A 21,188-nucleotide genomic window follows, 5' to 3' on the forward strand; every position below is an offset into this window, starting at 1 on the left:
TACATAACACTGGCTGCAGAGAGCACAGAGCACAGCAGTGTGAGGTCTGATTACACATCTCTCCAGGGACAATACCTAATACTTGCTGCAGAGAGCACAGAGCACAGCAGTGTGAGTTCTGATTACACATCTCTCCAGGCACAATACAAAACACTGGCTGCAGAGAGCACAGAGCACAGCAGTGTGAGGTCTGATTACACATCTCTCCAGGGACAATACATAACACTGGCTGCAGAGAGCACAGAGCACAGCAGTGTGAGGTCTGATTACACATCTCTCCAGGGACAATACATAACACTGGCTGCAGAGAGCACAGAGCACAGCAGTGTGAGGTCTGATTACACATCTCTCCAGGGACAATACATAGAACTGGCTGCAGAGAGCACAGAGCACAGCAGTGTGAGGTCTGATTACACATCTCTCCAGGGACAGTACATAACACTGGCTGCACAGAGCACAGAACACAGCAGTGTGAGGACTGATTACACATCTCTCCAGGGACAATATATAACACTGGCTGCACAGAGCACAGAACACAGCAGTGTGAGGTCTGATTACACATCTCTCCAGGGACAGTACATAACACTGGCTGCATGCAGAGAGCACAGAGCGCAGCAGTGTGAGGTCTGATTACACATCTCTCCAGGGACAATACATAACACTGGCTGCAGAGAGCACAGAGCACAGCAGTGTGAGGTCTGATTACACATCTCTCCAGGGACACTACATATCACTGGCTGCAGAGAGCACAGAGCACAGCAGTGTGAGGTCTGATTACACATCTCTCCAGGGACACAGAGCACAGGAGTGTGAGGTCTGATTACACATCTCTCCAGGGACAATACATAACACTGGCTGCAGAGAGCACAGAGCACAGCAGTGTGAGATCTGATTACACATCTCCCCAGGGACAATACATAACACTGGCTGCAGAGAGCACAGAGTACAGCAGTGTGAGGTATGATTACACATCTCTCCAGGGACAATAGATAACACTGGGTGAAGAGAGCACAGAGCACAGCAGTGTGAGGTCTGATTACACATCCCTCCAGGGACAATACATAACACTGGCTGCAGAGAGCACAGAGCACAGCAGTGTGAGGTCTGATTACACATCTCTCCAGGGACAATACATAACACTGGCTGCAGAGAGCACAGCAGTGTGAGGTCTGATTACACATCTCTCCAGGGATAATACATAACACTGTCTGCAGAGAGCACAGAGCACAGCAGTGTGAGGACTGATTACACATCTCTCCAGGGACAATACATAACACTGGCTGCAGAGAGCACAGAGCACAGCAGTGTGAGGTCTGATTACACATCTCTCCAGGGACAATACATAACACTGGCTGCAGAGAGCACAGCAGTGTGAGGTCTGATTACACATATCTCCAGGTATAATACATAACACTGGCTGCAGAGAGCACAGAGCACAGCAGTGTGAGGTCTGATTACACATCTCTCCAGGGACAATACTTAACACTGGCTACAGAGAGCACAGAGCACAGCAGTGTGAGGTCTGATTACACATCTCTCCAGGGACAATACATAACACTGGCTGCAGAGAGCACAGAGCACAGCAGTGTGAGGTCTGATTACACACCTCTCCAGGGACAATATATAACACTGGCTGCAGAGAGCACAGAGCACAGCAGTGTGAGGTCTGATTACACATCTCTCCAGGGATAATACATAACACTGGCTGCACAGAGCACAGAGCACAGCAGTGTGAAGTCTGATTACACATCTCTCCAGGGACAATACATAACACTGGCTGCAGAGAGCACAGAGCACAGCAGTGTGAGGTCTGATTACACATCTCTCCAGGGATAATACATAACACTGGCTGCAGAGAGCACAGAGCACAGCAGTGTGAGGACTGATTACACATCTCTCCAGGGACAATACATAACACTGGCTGCAGAGAGCACAGAGCACAGCAGTGTGAGGTATGATTACACATCTCTCCAGGGACAATACATAACACTGGCTGCACAGAGCACAGCAGTGTGAAGTCTGATTACACATCTCTCCAGGGACAATACATAACACTGGCTGCAGAGAGCACAGAGCACAGCAGTGTGAGGTCTGATTACACATCTCTCCAGGGATAATACATAACACTGGCTGCAGAGAGCACAGAGCACAGCAGTGTGAGGACTGATTACACATCTCTCCAGGGACAATACATAACACTGGCTGCAGAGAGCACAGAGCACAGCAGTGTGAGGTATGATTACACATCTCTCCAGGGACAATACATAACACTGGCTGCAGAGAGCACAGAGCACAGCAGTGTGAGGTCTGATTACACATCTCTCCAGGGACAATACATAACACTGGCTGCAGAGAGCACAGAGCACAGCAGTGTGAGGTCTGATTACACATCTCTCCAGGGACAATACATAACACTGGCTGCACAGAGCACAGAGCACAGCAGTGTGAGGTGTGATTACACATCTCTCCAGAGACAATACATAACACTGGCTGCAGAGAGCACAGAGCACAGGAGTGTGAGGTCTGATTACACATCTCTCCAGGGACAATACATAACACTGGCTGCAGAGAGCACAGAGCACAGCAGTGTGAGATCTGATTACACATCTCCCCAGGGACAATACATAACACTGGCTGCAGAGAGCACAGAGCACAGCAGTGTGAGGTATGATTACACATCTCTCCAGGGACAATACATAACACTGGCTGCACAGAGCACAGAGCACAGCAGTGTGAGGTGTGATTACACATCTCTCCAGAGACAATACATAACACTGGCTGCAGAGAGCACAGAGCACAGCAGTGTGAGGTCTGATTACACATCTCTCCAGGGACAATACATAACACTGGCTGCAGAGAGCACAGAGCACAGCAGTGTGAGGTCTGATTACACATCTCTCCAGGGACAATACATAACACTGGCTGCAGAGAGCACAGAGCACAGCAGTGTGAGGTCTGATTACACATCTCTCCAGGGATATTACATAACACTGGCTGCAGAGAGCACAGAGCACAGCAGTGTGAGGTCTGATTACACATCTCTCCAGGGACAATACATAACACTGGCTGCAGAGAGCACAGCAGTGTGAGGTCTGATTACACATCTCTCCAGGGATAATACATAACACTGGCTGCAGAGAGCACAGAGCACAGCAGTGTGAGGTCTGATTACACATCTCTCCAGGGACAATACATAACACTGGCTGCAGAGAGCACAGAGCACAGCAGTGTGAGGTCTGATTACACATCTCTCCAGGGACCATACATAACACTGGCTGCAGAGAGCACAGAGCACAGCAGTGTGAGGTCTGATTACACATCTCTCAAGGGATAATACATAACACTGGCTGCAGAGAGCACAGAGCACAGCAGTGTGAAGTCTGATTACACATCTCTCCAGGGACAATACATAACACTGGCTGCAGAGAGCACAGAGCACAGCAGTGTGAGGTCTGATTACACATCTCTCCAGGGATAATACATAACACTGGCTGCAGAGAGCACAGAGCACAGCAGTGTGAGGTCTGATTACACATCTCTCCAGGGACAATACATAACACTGGCTGCAGAGAGCACAGCAGTGTGAGGACTGATTACACATCTCTCCAGGGACAATACATAACACTGGCTGCAGAGAGCACAGAGCACATCAGTGTGAGGTATGATTACACATCTCTCCAGGGACAATACATAACACTGGCTGCAGAGAGCACAGAGCACCGCAGTGTGAGGCCTGATTACACATCTCTCCAGGGACAATACATAACACTGGCTGCACAGAGCACAGAGCACAGCAGTGTGAGGTCTGATTACACATCTCTCCAGGGACAATACATAACACTAACTGCACAGAGCACAGAGCACAGCAGTGTGAAGTCTGATTACACATCTCTCCAGGGACAATACATAACACTGGCTGCAGAGAGCACAGAGCACAGCAGTGTGAGGTCTGATTACACATCTCTCCAGGGACAATACATAACACTGGCTGCAGAGAGCACAGAGCACAGCAGTGTGAGATCTGATTACACATCTCCCCAGGGACAATACATAACACTGGCTGCAGAGAGCACAGAGCACAGCAGTGTGAGGTATGATTACACATCTCTCCAGGGACAATACATAACACTGGCTGCACAGAGCACAGAGCACAGCAGTGTGAGGTGTGATTACACATCTCTCCAGAGACAATACATAACACTGGCTGCAGAGAGCACAGAGCACAGCAGTGTGAGGTCTGATTACACATCTCTCCAGGGACAATACATAACACTGGCTGCAGAGAGCACAGAGCACAGCAGTGTGAGGTCTGATTACACATCTCTCCAGGGACAATACATAACACTGGCTGCAGAGAGCACAGAGCACAGCAGTGTGAGGTCTGATTACACATCTCTCCAGGGATATTACATAACACTGGCTGCAGAGAGCACAGAGCACAGCAGTGTGAGGTCTGATTACACATCTCTCCAGGGACAATACATAACACTGGCTGCAGAGAGCACAGCAGTGTGAGGTCTGATTACACATCTCTCCAGGGATAATACATAACACTGGCTGCAGAGAGCACAGAGCACAGCAGTGTGAGGTCTGATTACACATCTCTCCAGGGACAATACATAACACTGGCTGCAGAGAGCACAGAGCACAGCAGTGTGAGGTCTGATTACACATCTCTCCAGGGACCATACATAACACTGGCTGCAGAGAGCACAGAGCACAGCAGTGTGAGGTCTGATTACACATCTCTCCAGGGATAATACATAACACTGGCTGCAGAGAGCACAGAGCACAGCAGTGTGAAGTCTGATTACACATCTCTCCAGGGACAATACATAACACTGGCTGCAGAGAGCACAGAGCACAGCAGTGTGAGGTCTGATTACACATCTCTCCAGGGATAATACATAACACTGGCTGCAGAGAGCACAGAGCACAGCAGTGTGAGGTCTGATTACACATCTCTCCAGGGACAATACATAACACTGGCTGCAGAGAGCACAGCAGTGTGAGGACTGATTACACATCTCTCCAGGGACAATACATAACACTGGCTGCAGAGAGCACAGAGCACATCAGTGTGAGGTATGATTACACATCTCTCCAGGGACAATACATAACACTGGCTGCACAGAGCACAGAGCACAGCAGTGTGAAGTCTGATTACACATCTCTCCAGGGACAATACATAACACTGGCTGCAGAGAGCACAGAGCACCGCAGTGTGAGGCCTGATTACACATCTCTCCAGGGACAATACATAACACTGGCTGCACAGAGCACAGAGCACAGCAGTGTGAGGTCTGATTACATATCTCTCCAGAGACAGTACATAACACTGGCTGCAGAGAGCACAGAGCACAGCAGTGTGAGGTCTGATTACACATCTCTCCAGGGACAGTACATAACACTGGCTGCAGAGAGCACAGAGCACAGCAGTGTGAGGTCTGATTACACATCTCTCCAGGGACAATACATAACACTGGCTGCAGAGAGCACAGAGCACAGCAGTGTGAGGTCTGATTACACATCTCTCCAGGGACAGTACATAACACTGGCTGCAGAGAGCACAGAGCACAGCAGTGTGAGGTCTGATTACACATCTCTCCAGGGACAATACATAACACTAACTGCACAGAGCACAGAGCACAGCAGTGTGAAGTCTGATTACACATCTCTCCAGGGACAATACATAACACTGGCTGCAGAGAGCACAGAGCACAGCAGTGTGAGGTCTGATTACACATCTCTCCAGGGACAATACATAACACTGGCTGCAGAGAACACAGAGCACAGCAGTGTGAGGTCTGATTACACATCTCTCCAGGGACAATACATAACACTGGCTGCAGAGAGCACAGAGCACAGCAGTGTGAGGTCTGATTACACATCTCTCCAGGGACAATACATAGCACTGGCTGCAGAGAGCACAGAGCACAGCAGTGTGAGTTCTGATTACACATCTCTCCAGGGACAATACATAACACTGGCTGCAGAGAACACAGAGCACAGCAGTGTGAGGTCTGATTACACATCTCTCCAGGGACAATACATAGCACTGGCTGCAGAGAGCACAGCAGTGTGAGGAATGACACTGCCCTGAGAAAGTGATAAAATACTGCAATAAAGGTAATAATGTGCCTGGGGGTCCGCAAGCTGGGGCTCTCACCTGAGACGTGGACCCTTGTTATCTGTCTAGACAGCATCTCCTGCTGAGGAATGTCCCGCATCCCCCAAGTGATAACTACAAGGGGCAGCGCATGACCTGAGGTCATAGGTCAAAGACAAAAATCATGGCCACAGGAAAGGTGCAAAATAAAACAGAAGGGGGATGCAAGGGGGGGAGGGGGGCGTATGTTTTACAAAAAACAAGATTTCATCCAAAACCTGATTAGAAAAAGTAGTAAAAAATAGACAGAACTATAGAAGGAAATGGATGAATCAGAAAAATCAGACTGCACGGGGGGGGGGGGGGGGGGGGAGGGTACTGCACAGGAGGAAGAGACTGCACAGGAGGAAGGGACTGCACAGGAGGAAGGGGCTGCACAGGAGGAAGAGGCTGCACAGGAGGAAGGGGCTGCACCGGAGGAAGAGACTGCACAGGAGGAAGGGGCTGCACAGGAGGAAGAGACTGCACAGGAGGAAGGGGCTGCACAGGAGGAAGAGACTGCACAGGAGGAAGGGACTGCACAGGAGGAAGGGGCTGCACAGGAGGAAGAGACTGCACAGGAGGAAGAGACTGCACAGGAGGAAGGGGCTGCACAGGAGGAAGGGGCTGCGCAGGAGGAAGAGACTGCACAGGAGGAAGGGGCTGCGCAGGAGGAAGAGACTGCACAGGAGGAAGGGGCTGCACAGGAGGAAGAGACTGCACAGGAGGAAGGGGCTGCACAGGAGGAAGGGGCTGCACAGGAGGAAGAGACTGCACAGGAGGAAGGGGCTGCACAGGAGGAAGAGACTGCACAGGAGGAAGAGACTGCACAGGAGGAAGGGGCTGCACAGGAGGAAGGGGCTGCACAGGAGGAAGGGGCTGCGCAGGAGGAAGGGGCTGCGCAGGAGGAAGGGGCTGCGCAGGAGGAAGAGACTGCACAGGAGGAAGGGGCTGCACAGGAGGAAGAGACTGCACAGGAGGAAGAGACTGCACAGGAGGAAGGGACTGCACAGGAGGAAGGGGCTGCACAGGAGGAAGAGGCTGCACAGGAGGAAGGGGCTGCACAGGAGGAAGAGACTGCACAGGAGGAAGGGGCTGCACAGGAGGAAGAGACTGCACAGGAGGAAGGGGCTGCACAGGAGGAAGAGACTGCACAGGAGGAAGGGACTGCACAGGAGGAAGGGGCTGCACAGGAGGAAGAGACTGCACAGGAGGAAGAGACTGCACAGGAGGAAGAGACTGCACCGGAGGAAGGGGCTGCACAGGAGGAAGGGGCTGCACAGGAGGAAGGGGCTGCGCAGGAGGAAGAGACTGCACAGGAGGAAGGGGCTGCACAGGAGGAAGGGGCTGCACAGGAGGAAGAGACTGCACAGGAGGAAGGGGCTGCACAGGAGGAAGGGGCTGCACAGGAGGAAGAGACTGCACAGGAGGAAGGGGCTGCACAGGAGGAAGAGACTGCACAGGAGGAAGAGACTGCACAGGAGGAAGGGGCTGCACAGGAGGAAGGGGCTGCACAGGAGGAAGGGGCTGCACAGGAGGAAGGGGCTGCGCAGGAGGAAGAGACTGCACAGGAGGAAGGGGCTGCACAGGAGGAAGAGACTGCACAGGAGGAAGGGGCTGCACAGGAGGAAGAGACTGCACAGGAGGAAGGGGCTGCACAGGAGGAAGGGGCTGCACAGGAGGAAGAGGCTGCACAGGAGGAACGGACTGCGCAGGAGGAAGGGACTGCGCAGGAGGAAGGGACTGCGCAGGAGGAAGGGGCTGCGCAGGAGGAAGGGGCTGCACAGGAGGAAGGGACTGCACAGCAGGAAGGGGCTGCACAGGAGGAAGGGGCTGCACAGGAGGAAGAGACTGCACAGGAGGAAGGGGCTGCACAGGAGAAGGGGCTGCGCAGGAGGAAGGGGCTGCGCAGGAGGAAGGGGCTGCACAGGAGGAAGGGACTGCACAGGAGGAAGGGACTGCACAGCAGGAAGGGGCTGCACAGGAGGAAGGGACTGCACAGGAGGAAGAGACTGCACAGGAGGAAGGGACTGCACAGGAGGAAGGGACTGCACAGGAGGAAGGGGCTGCGCAGGAGGAAGGGGATGCGCAGGAGGAAGGGGCTGCACAGGAGGAAGGGGCTGCACAGGAGGAAGAGACTGCACAGGAGGAAGGGACTGCACAGGAGGAAGAGACTGCACAGGAGGAAGGGGCTGCACAGGAGGAAGGGGCTGCGCAGGAGGAAGGGGCTGCACAGGAGGAAGGGGCTGCACAGGAGGAAGAGACTGCACAGGAGGAAGGGGCTGCACAGGAGGAAGGGGCTGCACAGGAGGAAAGGACTGCACAGGAGGAAGGGGCTGCACAGGAGGAAGGGACTGCACAGAAGGAAGAGGCTGCACAGGAGGAAGGGGCTGCACAGGAGGAAGAGACTGCACAGGAGGAAGGGGCTGCACAGGAGGAAGGGACTGCACAGGAAGGGACTGCACAGGAGGAAGGGGCTGCACAGGAGGAAGGGGCTGCACAGGAGGAAGGGGCTGCACAGGAGGAAGGGACTGCACAGGAAGGGACTGCACAGGAGGAAGGGGCTGCACAGGAGGAAGGGGCTGCACAGGAGGAAGGGACTGCACAGGAAGAGACTGCACAGGAGGAAGGGGCTGCACAGAAGGAAGGGGCTGCACAGGAGGAAGGGGCTGCACAGGAGGAAGGGGCTGCACAGGAGGAAGGGGCTGCGCAGGAGGAAGGGGCTGCACAGGAGGAAGGGACTGCGCAGGAGGAAGAGACTGCACAGGAGGAAGGGGCTGCACAGGAGGAAGGGACTGCACAGGAGGAAGGGGCTGCACAGGAGGAAGGGACTGCACAGAAGGAAGGGGCTGCACAGGAGGAAGGGACTGCACAGGAGGAAGGGACTGCACAGGAGGAAGGGACTGCACAGGAGGAAGGGACTGTCACCTAGTGCCTCACCCAACGTTACCCAAGAACAGACACATATCTTATCCTGGCGCTGAATTTTTGTGCAGATATTCTATACAAGACTTGAAAAAGCCTTATGAATAGCAGCTGAAACGCAACAATAGGGTGAATATGGTCTTTTTATGCTTTTTAATTTTACATTGTTGTGTTGCTTCTTTTTGTCTACTAGATTACTATATACTATATTTGCTATACAGTGTGGCATTATTATTGTTGCATATAGGGTATATTCGGGACATATACTTCAGTTGTGATATAATGAGGGGGGGTCTCCTCTCTGTGGTCCCCCCGTTGTCCCTCCATGAACTGGCAGCTCTTGTGTTTGTGTTTTTCTCTAAACAGAACGGAAACAGACGAGCAAGACCAAAGGCGGCCAATCCCCGGCCAGCGTCATTGTCCCGGGAAGACAAAAGGCGCTCTGTCTGCAGCCGGGTCCCTCTCTAATCTGCGTCTCAGCCCCAGAACGGACTCAATGACAAGCGGCCAAAAATAAAGCCTCCAATGGCAGCTCCCCGGCCAGCGGCAGCCATCTTTACTTCCCCTTTAAATGTCTCCCTCTAAGTTGTTTGTTTACACCTCCTGCCTGGGGCAGAAATTCCTGACTGGGGATCATTAGCAGATGCAGCAGACGAGGCTTTTCTTTCCTGCCAGTCAGATTCTTATCACTGGGACTTTGTGGTTGTCCCTTCCATGCTGCTCACTACAAGCGGCACACAAACGGTTAAAAGCAAAACATGTGGAAGTTTCTATAGGTCGGACACACAGGAACTGACTGTCAACAGGATCCTGCAGGACGCAGAAGGAAATAGGCCCCTACACGTCACATTGTAGGGACACGCGGTAAACACATACAAACTGTATACAGGGGCTTTAAACAAATTGCTACTAATATCCCAAAAGTAGATTTACACATGTAAGATTGGGGCAGTATACAATCTATAAGGACCAGCGCTAGTGGAATCAGCATCTGATGATGTACACATGTCCATCATCACTCATAGAAATTATATAACTTCTCCATTCAATCTGGGATAACAGTGCAATGGCTTCTCCATAATGATAATGAGATGTAATGATCTGCAGAGCCATGAGCTCAGTGACAACGCTCTGCAGGTCTGCTCCATGTCCCCACAGAGTATACAAGGGGCGACCGTGTGAATCCAACTCCAAAAGTCACTTCTGAAATGTTCCAGAAACACAAAATACTGCACTGACATATCTCTACATCCATAGAATAGTCATCCAATGCCCGGAGATTACTACATTGTATCCGCATTGTACCTCATATGTAAAATCTACATTGCATTAGGAACTTGTGACTGTAACCTAAAATGATAGTTATATATACAGTGTATAGGTGTCACTATAGCTGTAATATATACAGTGTATCAGTGTCACTATAGATGTAATATATACAGTGTATCAGGGTCACTATAGATGTAATATATACAGTGTATCAGTGTCACTATAGATGTAATATATACAGTGTATCAGGGTCACTATAGATGTAATATATACATTGTATCAGTGTCACTATAGATGTAATATATACATTGTATCAGTGTCACTATAGATGTAATATATACAGTGTATCAGTGTCACTATAGATGTAATATATACAGTGTATCAGTGTCACTATAGATGTAATATATACAGTGCATCAGTGTCACTATAGATGTAATATATACAGTGTATCAGTGTCACTATAGATGTAATATATACAGTGCATCAGGGTCACTATAGATGTAATATATACAGTGTATCAGTGTCACTATAGATGTAATGTATACAGTGTATCAGTGTCACTATAGATGTAATATATACAGTGTATAGGTGTCACTATAGATGTAATATATACAATGTATCGGTGTCACTATAGATGTAATATATACAGTGTATCAGTGTCACTATAGCTGTAATATATACATTGTATCAGTGTCACTATAGATGTAATATATACAGTGTATCAGTGTCACTATAGCTGTAATATATACAGTGTATAGGTGTCACTATAGATGTAATATATACAGTGTATCAGTGTCACTATAGATGTAATATATACAGTGTATCAGTGTCACTATAGATGTAATGTATACAGTGTATCAGGGTCACTATAGATGTAATATATACAGTGTATAGGTGTCACTATAGATGTAATATATACAGTGTATCAGTGTCACTATAGATGTAATATATACAGTGTATCAGTGTCACTATAGCTGTAATATATACATTGTATCAGTGTCACTATAGATGTAATATATACAGTGTATAGGTGTCACTATAGATGTAATATATACAGTGTATCAGTGTCACTATAGATGTAATATATACAGTGTATCAGTGTCACTATAGATGTAATGTATACAGTGTATCAGGGTCACTATAGATGTAATATATACAGTGTATAGGTGTCACTATAGATGTAATATATACAGTGTATCAGTGTCACTATAGATGTAATATATACAGTGTATCAGTGTCACTATAGCTGTAATATATACATTGTATCAGTGTCACTATAGATGTAATATATACAGTGTATCAGTGTCACTATAGATGTAATATATACATTGTATCAGTGTCACTATAGATGTAATATATACAGTGTATCAGTGTCACTATAGATGTAATATATACAGTGTATCAGTGTCACTATAGATGTAATATATACAGTGTATCAGTGTCACTATAGATGTGATATATACAGTGTATCAGTGTCACTATAGCTGTAATATATATAGTGTATCAGTGTCACTATAGATGTAATATATACAGTGTATCAGCGTCACTATAGCTGTAATATATACAGTGTATCAGTGTCACTATAGATGTAATATATACAGTGTATCAGTGTCACTATAGATGTAATATATACAGTGTATCAGGGTCACTATAGATGTAATATATACAGTGTATCAGGGTCACTATAGATGTAATATATACAGTGTATAGGTGTCACTATAGATGTAATATATACAGTGTATCAGTGTCACTATAGATGTAATATATACAGTGTATCAGTGTCACTATAGATGTAATATATACAGTGTATCAGGGTCACTATAGATGTAATATATACAGCGTATCAGCGTCACTATAGATGTAATATATACACTGTATAGGTGTCACTATAGATGTAATATATACAGTGTATCAGTGTCACTATAGATGTAATATATACAGTGTATCAGTGTCACTATAGATGTGATATATACAGTGTATCAGTGTCACTATAGCTGTAATATATATAGTGTATCAGTGTCACTATAGATGTAATATATACAGTGTATCAGCGTCACTATAGCTGTAATATATACAGTGTATCAGTGTCACTATAGATGTAATATATACAGTGTATCAGTGTCACTATAGATGTAATATATACAGTGTATCAGGGTCACTATAGATGTAATATATACAGTGTATCAGGGTCACTATAGATGTAATATATACAGTGTATAGGTGTCACTATAGATGTAATATATACAGTGTATCAGTGTCACTATAGATGTAATATATACAGTGTATCAGTGTCACTATAGATGTAATATATACAGTGTATCAGGGTCACTATAGATGTAATATATACAGCGTATCAGCGTCACTATAGATGTAATATATACAGTGTATAGGTGTCACTATAGATGTAATATATACAGTGTATCAGTGTCACTATAGATGTAATATATACAGTGTATCAGTGTCACTATAGATGTAATATATACAGTGTATCAGGGTCACTATAGATGTAATATATACAGTGTATCAGTGTCACTATAGATGTAATATATACAGTGTATCAGGGTCACTATAGATGTAATATATACAGTTCATCAGCGTCACTATAGATGTAATATATACAGTGTATCAGTGTCACTATAGCTGTAATATATACAGTGTATCAGTGTCACTATAGATGTAATATATACAGTGTATCAGGGTCACTATAGATGTAATATATACAGTGTATCAGGGTCACTATAGATGTAATATATACAGTGTATCAGTGTCACTATAGATGTAATATATACAGTGTATCAGGGTCACTATAGATGTAATATATACAGTGTATCAGGGTCACTATAGATGTAATATATACAGTGTATCAGTGTCACTATAGATGTAATATATACAGTGTATAGGTGTCACTATAGATGTAATATATACAGTGTATCAGTGTCACTATAGATGTAATATATACAGTGTATCAGTGTCACTATAGATGTAATATATACAGTGTATCAGTGTCACTATAGATGTAATATATACAGTGTATCAGTGTCACTATAGATGTAATATATACAGTGTATCAGGGTCACTATAGCTGTAATATATACAGTGTATCAGTGTCACTATAGATGTAATATATACAGTGTATCAGTGTCACTATAGCTGTAATATATACAGTGTATCAGTGTCACTATAGATGTAATATATACAGTGTATCAGGGTCACTATAGATGTAATATATACAGTGTATCAGTGTCACTATAGATGTAATATATACAGTGTATCAGGGTCACTATAGATGTAATATATACAGTGTATCAGTGTCACTATAGCTGTAATATATACAGTGTATCAGTGTCACTATAGCTGTAATATATACAGTGTATCAGGGTCACTATAGATGTAATATATACAGTGTATCAGTGTCACTATAGATGTAATATATACAGTGTATCAGGGTCACTATAGCTGTAATATATACAGTGTATCAGTGTCACTATAGATGTAATATATACAGTGTATCAGTGTCACTATAGATGTAATATATACATTGTATCAGTGTCACTATAGATGTAATATATACAGTGTATCAGTGTCACTATAGATGTAATATATACAGTGTATCAGGGTCACTATAGATGTAATATATACAGTGTATCAGGGTCACTATAGATGTAATATATACAGCGTATCAGCGTCACTATAGATGTAATATATAGTGTATCAGCGTCACTATAGATGTAATATATACATTGTATCAGTGTCACTATAGATGTAATATATACAGTGTATCAGGGTCACTATAGCTGTAATATATACATTGTATCAGTGTCACTATAGATGTAATATGTACAGTGTATCAGTGTCACTATAGATGTAATATATACAGTGTATCAGGGTCACTATAGCTGTAATATGTACAGTGTATCAGGGTCACTATAGATGTAATATATACAGTGTATCAGTGTCACTATAGATGTAATATATACAGTGTATCAGTGTCACTATAGATGTAATATATACAGTGTATCAGTGTCACTATAGATGTGATATATACAGTGTATCAGTGTCACTATAGCTGTAATATATATAGTGTATCAGTGTCACTATAGATGTAATATATACAGTGTATCAGCGTCACTATAGCTGTAATATATACAGTGTATCAGTGTCACTATAGATGTAATATATACAGTGTATCAGTGTCACTATAGATGTAATATATACAGTGTATCAGGGTCACTATAGATGTAATATATACAGTGTATAGGTGTCACTATAGATGTAATATATACAGTGTATCAGTGTCACTATAGATGTAATATATACAGTGTATCAGTGTCACTATAGATGTAATATATACAGTGTATCAGGGTCACTATAGATGTAATATATACAGCGTATCAGCGTCACTATAGATGTAATATATACAGTGTATAGGTGTCACTATAGATGTAATATATACAGTGTATCAGTGTCACTATAGATGTAATATATACAGTGTATCAGTGTCACTATAGATGTAATATATACAGTGTATCAGGGTCACTATAGATGTAATATATACAGTTCATCAGCGTCACTATAGATGTAATATATACAGTGTATCAGTGTCACTATAGCTGTAATATATACAGTGTATCAGTGTCACTATAGATGTAATATATACAGTGTATCAGGGTCACTATAGATGTAATATATACAGTGTATCAGGGTCACTATAGATGTAATATATACAGTGTATCAGTGTCACTATAGATGTAATATATACAGTGTATCAGGGTCACTATAGATGTAATATATACAGTGTATCAGTGTCACTATAGATGTAATATATACAGTGTATCAGTGTCACTATAGATGTAATATATACAGTGTATCAGTGTCACTATAGATGTAATATATACAGTGTATCAGGGTCACTATAGATGTAATATATACAGTGTATCAGTGTCACTATAGATGTAATATATACAGTGTATAGGTGTCACTATAGATGTAATATATACAGTGTATCAGTGTCACTATAGATGTAATATATACAGTGTATCAGTGTCACTATAGATGTAATATATACAGTGTATCAGTGTCACTATAGATGTAATATATACAGTGTATCAGGGTCACTATAGATGTAATATATACAGTGTATCAGGGTCACTATAGATGTAATATATACAGCGTATCAGCGTCACTATAGATGTAATATATAGTGTATCAGCGTCACTATAGATGTAATATATACATTGTATCAGTGTCACTATAGATGTAATATATACAGTGTATCAGGGTCACTATAGCTGTAATATATACATTGTATCAGTGTCACTATAGATGTAATATGTACAGTGTATCAGTGTCACTATAGATGTAATATATACAGTGTATCAGGGTCACTATATCTGTAATATGTACAGTGTATCAGGGTCACTATAGATGTAATATATACAGTGTATCAGTGTCACTATAGATGTAATATATACAGTGTATCAGTGTCACTATAGATGTAATATATACAGTGTATCAGTGTCACTATAGATGTAATATATACAGTGTATCAGTGTCACTATAGATGTAATATATACAGTGTATCCGTGTCACTATAGATGTAATATATACAGTGTATCAGTGTCACTATAGATGTAATATATACATTGTATCAGTGTCACTATAGATGTAATATATACATTGTATCAGTGTCACTATAGATGTAATATATACAGTGTATCAGTGTCACTATAGATGTAATATATACAGTGTATCAGGGTCACTATAGATGTAATATATACAGTGTATCAGGGTCACTATAGATGTAATATATACAGTGTATCAGTGTCACTATAGATGTAATATATACAGTGTATCAGGGTCACTATAGATGTAATATATACACTGTATAGGTGTCACTATAGATGTAATATATACAGTGTATCAGTGTCACTATAGATGTAATATATACAGCGTATCAGTGTCACTATAGATGTAATATATACAGTGTATCAGTGTCACTATAGATGTAATATATACAGTGTATCCGTGTCACTATAGCTGTAATATATACAGTGTATCAGTGTCACTATAGATGTAATATATACAGTGTATCAGGGTCACTATAGATGTAATATATACAGTGTATCAGTGTCACTATAGATGTAATATATACAGTGTATCCGTGTCACTATAGATGTAATATATACAGTGTATCAGTGTCACTATAGATGTAATATATACAGTGTATCAGTGTCACTATAGATGTAATATATACAGTGTATCAGTGTCACTATAGATGTAATATATACAGTGTATAGGTGTCACTATAGATGTAATATATACAGTGTATCAGGGTCACTATAGATGTAATATATACAGTGTATCAGTGTCACTATAGCTGTAATATATACAGTGTATCAGGGTCACTATAGATGTAATATATACAGTGTATCAGTGTCACTATAGATGTAATATATACAGTGTATCAGGGTCACTATAGATGTAATATATACAGTGTATCAGTGTCACTATAGATGTAATATATACAGTGTATCAGTGTCACTATAGATGTAATATATACATTGTATCAGTGTCACTATAGATGTAATATATACAGTGTATCAGTGTCACTATAGATGTAATATATACAGTGTATCAGGGTCACTATAGATGTAATATATACAGTGTATCAGTGTCACTATAGATGTAATATATACAGTGTATCAGTGTCACTATAGATGTAATATATACAGTGTATCAGTGTCACTATAGATGTAATATATACAGTGTATCAGTGTCACTATAGATGTAATATATACAGTGTATCAGCGTCACTATAGATGTAATATATACAGTGTATCAGTGTCACTATAGATGTAATATATACATTGTATCAGTGTCACTATAGATGTAATATATACAGTGTATCAGTGTCACTATAGATGTAATATATACAGTGTATAGGTGTCACTATAGATGTAATATATACAGTGTATCAGTGTCACTATAGATGTAATATATACAGTGTATCAGTGTCACTATAGCTGTAATATATACAGTGTATCAGGGTCACTATAGATGTAATATATACAGTGTATCAGGGTCACTATAGATGTAATATATACAGTGTATCAGTGTCACTATAGATGTAATATATACAGTGTATCAGGGTCACTATAGATGTAATATATACATTGTATCAGTGTCACTATAGATGTAATATATACAGTGTATCCGTGTCACTATAGATGTAATATATACAGTGTATCCGTGTCACTATAGATGTAATATATACAGTGTATCAGTGTCACTATAGATGTAATATATACAGTGTATCAGTGTCACTATAGCTGTAATATATACAGTGTATCAGTGTCACTATAGATGTAATATATACAGTGTATCAGGGTCACTATAGATGTAATATATACAGTGTATCAGGGTCACTATAGATGTAATATATACAGTGTATCAGTGTCACTATAGATGTAATATATACATTGTATCAGTGTCACTATAGATGTAATATATACAGTGTATCAGTGTCACTATAGATGTAATATATACAGTGTATCAGTGTCACTATAGATGTAATATATACAGTGTATCAGGGTCACTATAGATGTAATATATACAGTGTATCAGTGTCACTATAGATGTAATATATACAGTGTATAGGTGTCACTATAGATGTAATATATACAGTGTATCAGTGTCACTATAGATGTAGTATATACAGTGTATCAGTGTCACTATAGATGTGATATATACAGTGTATCAGTGTCACTATAGATGTAATATATACAGTGTATCAGTGTCACTATAGATGTAATATATACAGTGTATAGGTGTCACTATAGATGTAATATATACAGTGTATCAGGGTCACTATAGATGTAATATATACAGTGTATCAGTGTCACTATAGATGTAATATATACAGTGTATCAGTGTCACTATAGCTGTAATATATACAGTGTATCAGGGTCACTATAGATGTAATATATACAGTGTATCAGCGTCACTATAGATGTAATATATACAGTGTATCAGTGTCACTATAGATGTAATATATACAGTGTATCAGTGTCACTATAGCTGTAATATATACAGTGTATCAGGGTCACTATAGATGTAATATATACAGTGTATCAGCGTCACTATAGATGTAATATATACAGTGTATCAGTGTCACTATAGATGTAATATATACAGTGTATCAGTGTCACTATAGATGTAATATATACAGTGTATCCGTGTCACTATAGATGTAATATATACAGTGTACCAGGGTCACTATAGATGTAATATATACAGTGTATCAGTGTCACTATAGATGTAATATATACAGTGTATCAGTGTCACTATAGATGTAATATATACAGTGTATCCGTGTCACTATAGATGTAATATATACATTGTATCAGTGTCACTATAGATGTAATATATACAGTGTATCAGTGTCACTATAGATGTAATATATACAGTGTATCAGTGTCACTATAGATGTGATATATACAGTGTATCAGTGTCACTATAGATGTAATATATACAGTGTATCAGTGTCACTATAGATGTAATATATACAGTGTATCAGTGTCACTATAGATGTAATATATACAGTGTATAGGTGTCACTATAGATGTAATATATACAGTGTATCAGGGTCACTATAGATGTAATATATACAGTGTATCAGTGTCACTATAGCTGTAATATATACAGTGTATCAGGGTCACTATAGATGTAATATATACAGTGTATCAGCGTCACTATAGATGTAATATATACAGTGTATCAGTGTCACTATAGATGTAATATATACAGTGTATCAGTGTCACTATAGATGTAATATATACAGTGTATCCGTGTCACTATAGATGTAATATATACAGTGTATCAGGGTCACTATAGATGTAATATATACAGTGTATCAGTGTCACTATAGATGTAATATATACAGTGTATTAGTGTCACTATAGATGTAATATATACAGTGTATCCGTGTCACTATAGATGTAATATATACAGTGTATCAGTGTCACTATAGATGTAATATATACAGTGTATCAGTGTCACTATAGATGTAATATATACAGTGTATCGGGGTCACTATAGATGTAATATATACAGTGTATCAGTGTCACTATAGATGTAATGTATACAGTGTATCAGTGTCACTATAGATGTAATATATACAGTGTATCCGTGTCACTATAGATGTAATATATACAGTGTATCAGTGTCACTATAGATGTAATATATACAGTGTATCCGTGTCACTATAGATGTAATATATACAGTGTATCAGTGTCACTATAGCTGTAATATATACAGTGTATCAGGGTCACTATAGATGTAATATATACAGTGTATCAGGGTCACTATAGATGTAATATATACAGTGTATCAGTGTCACTATAGATGTAATATATACAGTGTATCAGTGTCACTATAGATGTAATACATACAGTGTATCAGTGTCACTATAGATGTAATATATACAGTGTATCAGGGTCACTATAGATGTAATATATACAGTGTATCAGTGTCACTATAGATGTAATATATACATTGTATCAGTGTCACTATAGATGTAATATATACAGTGTATCAGTGTCACTATAGATGTAATATATACAGTGTATCAGTGTCACTATAGATGTAATATATACAGTGTATCAGTGTCACTATAGATGTAATATATACATTGTATCAGTGTCACTATAGATGTAATATATACAGTGTATCAGTGTCACTATAGATGTAATATATACAGTGTATCAGTGTCACTATAGATGTAATATATACAGTGTATCCGTGTCACTATAGATGTAATATATACAGTGTATCAGGGTCACTATAGATGTAATATATACAGTGTATCAGTGTCACTATAGATGTAATATATACAGTGTATCAGTGTCACTATAGATGTAATGTATACAGTGTATCAGTGTCACTATAGATGTAATATATACAGTGTATCCGTGTCACTATAGATGTAATATATACAGTGTATCAGTGTCACTATAGATGTAATATATACAGTGTATCCGTGTCACTATAGATGTAATATATACAGTGTATCAGTGTCACTATAGATGTAATATATACAGTGTATCCGTGTCACTATAGATGTAATATATACATTGTATCAGTGTCACTATAGATGTAATATATACAGTGTATCAGTGTCACTATAGCTGTAATATATACATTGTATCAGTGTCACTATAGATGTAATATATACAGTGTATCAGTGTCACTATAGATGTAATATATACAGTGTATAGGTGTCACTATAGATGTAATATATACAGTGTATCAGTGTCACTATAGATGTAATATATACAGTGTATCAGTGTCACTATAGATGTAATATATACAGTGTATCAGTGTCACTATAGCTGTAATATATACAGTGTATCAGTGTCACTATAGATGTAATATATACAGTGTATCAGTGTCACTATAGCTGTAATATATACATTGTATCAGTGTCACTATAGCTGTAATATACAGTGTATCAGTGTCACTATAGATGTAATGTATACAGTGTATCAGTGTCACTATAGATGTAATATGTACGTTGTATCAGTGTATACTTTGTAGTAGAGTAAGTATAGCTGTGATGTGTACGTTGTATATACTGGACACTATCAGTGGGATTATACATGTAATGATGTATGGAGAGGAGACTTGGGGAAGTGCTGCCCGGCGTGTGACAGATCAGCTGCATCTGACATCAGGGAGATAATATACTGTCATGAAGCCGACTCCTAGGTGACACACTACAGAAACCTGCTGCTTTTAAGACATGACCACTCCCCCTTGACTAAATAGGTCTGCTAAGCATCCAGCAAGG

The 21,188-nt window shown here is 41.4% G+C and overlaps 1 protein-coding gene across 3 annotated transcripts in view; it reads right to left on the bottom strand.

The window, feature by feature from the left end:
• Positions 1–21,188, bottom strand: part of DENND2B (DENN domain containing 2B) — a 160,565-nt gene that overhangs the window by 133,532 nt on the left and 5,845 nt on the right. The window lies entirely within an intron of this gene.

This window comes from Engystomops pustulosus, unplaced genomic scaffold, assembly GCF_040894005.1.
Source record: "Engystomops pustulosus unplaced genomic scaffold, aEngPut4.maternal MAT_SCAFFOLD_135, whole genome shotgun sequence".
Classification (NCBI taxonomy): domain Eukaryota; kingdom Metazoa; phylum Chordata; class Amphibia; order Anura; family Leptodactylidae; genus Engystomops; species Engystomops pustulosus.